Raw genomic sequence first — 4,026 nt, forward strand, 5'->3', positions numbered from 1 at the left:
GATCTTCTCACTAAGAAAGTAGAGGAGTCATCTCATATACTTAACCTGGAGGACACTGGCTCTCCAATAACACACTCCCTTCCTCCCTTCACTAGTTCCTTAGTCTTACTAGACTATGCCCTCTCCTTCCCCAGCTGTTCTCTCATTTTGCTTCTGCCATAGCTCGGGTCTTTCATTCATCCACCATGGCGGATGGCTAGGAAAGACAGCTCAAACCGTCTGCACAGAGATCTTATAGGGCAGCGTAAGGGGAGTGTCTAGGGGTATGCACAGGCTAAGGATTGGTGTGCCTCCAGGCTTGGAGGGCTTGCCCTATGTTGATTGGCCAACTGGTTGTTATGGCTCATAGGGTGGTTGCTATGTTCTGCAAGTCATTGCTGTGCACTTGTCTGTAAAGCACACCCAGAGCCGTAAAGCATAGCACCACCAGCTAACTTCTGATTGGTTCCTTGCCACGAGGCAGGCATCTAACCTCTTAGTGACTAAGACAAGGTCAGACAACCACGTGTTAGGCTGTTACAGTGAAAGACCCCCGCCCTTAGCTTTTTCTTTTAAGTTTCCCCGCGCGCAGCTGGTGGAGCGCATGGGGAATACATCCTCCCCTGCACCCCCCGACCCTTGATCCCCACAGCTGCCGGCACTTCCCCGCCGCCGCGCAAGGCCGCCCCGGCCCCCACCGGATCGCTCTGTCCCAAGGTCAGCCATCTGGACCCGCAAAAGATAAAGGCCGTTTCGCCTGACTATTACGGTGCCTTTTTCCCCTATAAAAGGACTCCCCTTCCGGGGCTCGGGGCTTAGCCTAACAAAGCTAAGTCCCCGGTTGCCCAGCGCCATCAAAACCTCTTGCGGTTTTGCATCCAAATGTGGTCTCGCTGATTCCTGGGTGCGGGTCTCCTGCTACGAAAGTACCTCTTCTGAGGTCTTTCATTTGGGGGCTCGTCCGGGATCGAGACCCGCCCAGGGACCACCGACCCACGTCTGGGAGGTAAGCGTTGTGCGGATCCGCTGTCTTGTCTCGTCTTGCCTGTCTGTCTAAATCCGTCTTGTGAATTGCGCTTGCGTTTGTTGTATACAGCTGTGTACATTTGTAGGCAGATCCGAGGAGGGACTGACGAGTTCGAACTCCCGACCGCGGCTCCAGGAGACATCCTGGTAGCGTTTGTAGCCCTCGGCGTGAGGGATTTGTATTTAGCCCTTGGCGTGAGGGATTTGTATTTTGCCCTTGGCGCGAGGGATTTGTAAACCGCGCTGCGAAAGTCTGTTCTGTGTTATTCGGTCTTTGTCTTGTAACTCCCCCTCTAACCGCCCGCCGCGCACTCCCTTACTCCCCCCCGGGAGAATTGACTGAGGAGCCCCTGCCATATCCGGCACCACCGCCGCCCCCGCCAGAGGCAGAAGCGGCGCCGCCGCCTCAGCAGGTCCCCTTAACCTCGGAGGAGAAACAGCGCGTCCAGCTGCTCAATGAAATTGATGCGGCTTGCCCTCTTGAAAGACCGGAATGGGGTTTTACCACCAAAGCAGGTAGCTTGTAGCGGGTCTCCGGGGGGCAGGACGCCGACCCACTAATTTGGCCCAGGTGAAGCAGATGATACAGCGTGCGGAGGAATCACCTGCCGCTTTTCTAGAGAGACTAAAAGAAATATATAGGATGTATACTCCCTATGATCCGGAAGATCCAGGGCAGGCCACCAGCGACCTGGACAGGGATCAATGTGCTTTTTGCTATAATACTTCATGAAAAGGGGACTTTGACAAAATTTTTATGTTGACTAAGAAATGAAAAAAAAAATGTAGGAAACTTAAATAATAAAAAGGAAATTTGTCTAGGAATGTCTAAGAGAGTCAGAGAAATGAACTAAAAGGTTATAGAAAATTAAAGCAAGCAAGTCATAGCAGAAAAGATTGTTACAGAAAGTTATGGAGGGTTAAAGCAAGTTATAAAAGGTCAGAGGAAAGTTGTTAAAAGTCAGAAAAAAGGTTATTATAAGTCAGAGAAAAATGTAAACTGTGCTATGGTTTCTCATGTCTAAAATTTTAACCATATTAAGCTAATTCTGTTTTATATATACTTGTTTTAAAGTAGCCAGCACATGGCAAAATGTTCACATGACTTGACTGCTCGCCATTTTGCTAAAATTAAAAAAAGAATACTTAAACCGCCATCTTGACTAAAGATGACCGCATGGAAATTAGAGGTACCATCTTAGAAACAAGTTTTTCAATTGAGATTTACAATGTTAATGCTTCTATATATTACAGAAAGACCTTAAGGGAATTTAAATTTCTTTTTAAAAAAACCAGTTTTTTTTAATGTTTGTTTTTATTAATGTTTGTGCTTAAAGAGCTTCAATTTAGAATTATTTTTGAGCAAAGCCTGACAATGTAAAGTTTTTGTTTTATGAAAGATGCTGATCTATTATATGATATTACAGTTTATATTTTAGAAATAAGTTTAGGATGTTGGTAACACACACCTTTAAGCTCAGGATGTAGGTAACACACGCCTTAAGTTTAGAACATTGGTGACACATGCCTTTAATCCCACCACTCGGGAATAAGAGGCAGATAGATCTTTATGAGTTCAAGGCCTGCCTGGTCCGGCAGATCGAATTCCAGGACAGGCTCCAAAGTCACAGAAAAACCCTGCCTAAGAAAGAAGTTAAGCTACTGTTTAAGGAATATAAGGTAGCTCTATGCAGTTTTAAGTTCAGCTGTGCTGTTTCAAACATCTTACTAAGTTAAAACCAGTTACAGTCAGACTAAAAATTATTTACAGAAATAAGACCTTACCTAGCCACCTGTATACTTAATGTGTGCTTAAGGCAAGTAATTAAAACAGACAAACAGACCTCTAATGCTTCAGAGATCTTCAGAATATGGCATTTAAATTGTTATCTTTAAAGTTTATAATGTCAGACAGACTGCCAGATCCTGACAATGACCCGAAGATTACAGGCACCTCAGTTCCTGCACCTGGACCAATGAGCAGATGCTCAGATATGAAACCTGCCGCCTGCCAGAACCTGGCCGAGACTGTGGACAAAGCTGCTGGACACTGGAAAATTGATTGTACCCCTTTGCCTAGACAAAACAAGGTCAGTCTTTTCCATGTCCCTCTTCCACAGAGAGAAAATAAAACCTCTCACAGTATAGGCCTGGCGAAGATTGCTGTTCTTTGAGACAGCTGCCTCCAATGGTGATGGAGAAACTTGGGTTTGGCTAACTGTATATGGACTTGCTTCTAACTGGCTTCTGTCACTTTTTAGTAGATTCGGATAAAATATACCCTTCTCAGATCTCTGAAATATTACTGGTTGTCAGCTTGACAGCATCAGACAGTCAGATCCACTATAGACTAGTCAGTATGTTAGCTGATAAAATAATGACTATCTACTGTTCAGGCACAAGCTCAAGGTTTTTAAGTTTATTTTGGTTGTCATCTAAGTACAAACTTAAAGGGCTTTTCATCAGGCCAAAGGCACCTCTGTCCAATCCATACCTGGCTCTCTGGACAGAAGAAAAATGTACATGCTTATAGCCCAAAATCTGCAGTTTTTGCTAGGACTCAAAGTTATAAATATGTTCTTGCTGTTTGAACAGATATCCAGATATCTGCTTTTTTCTACACTGTGGGCCGCTTATAAGGCAATGGTGCCGGATCTACACCTCCTGGGTGTCCTCAGGGCAGCAGTCTGTGATCCTCCATGCACATCTGCTGAGCACAGCTGAGGTGGAATCTGGGGATAGGAGTGGTTAGTACGGAGACAGACACAAACAGCAAAAACAGAAGGACAGACACAACAGACAGGACAAACCGTGCAGCAAAGGAATGGTGCCCCAAACCAAAATTACAAACAACCCTTGGACTTTCGTCCAGGGTGGAACCAAGGGGTCTCAGGACACGTCTGCCTCTGAGGCACGTCTGCTTTCCCTATGGTCCAAATCAAACAACCCTCAGACTTTCGTCCAGGGCAGGACTTCAGAGTCTCAGGACACGTCTGTCTCCCCCTGAGGTCCAAATTACAA

The sequence above is a fragment of the Cricetulus griseus genome, chromosome 2, assembly GCF_003668045.3.
Source record: "Cricetulus griseus strain 17A/GY chromosome 2, alternate assembly CriGri-PICRH-1.0, whole genome shotgun sequence".
Classification (NCBI taxonomy): domain Eukaryota; kingdom Metazoa; phylum Chordata; class Mammalia; order Rodentia; family Cricetidae; genus Cricetulus; species Cricetulus griseus.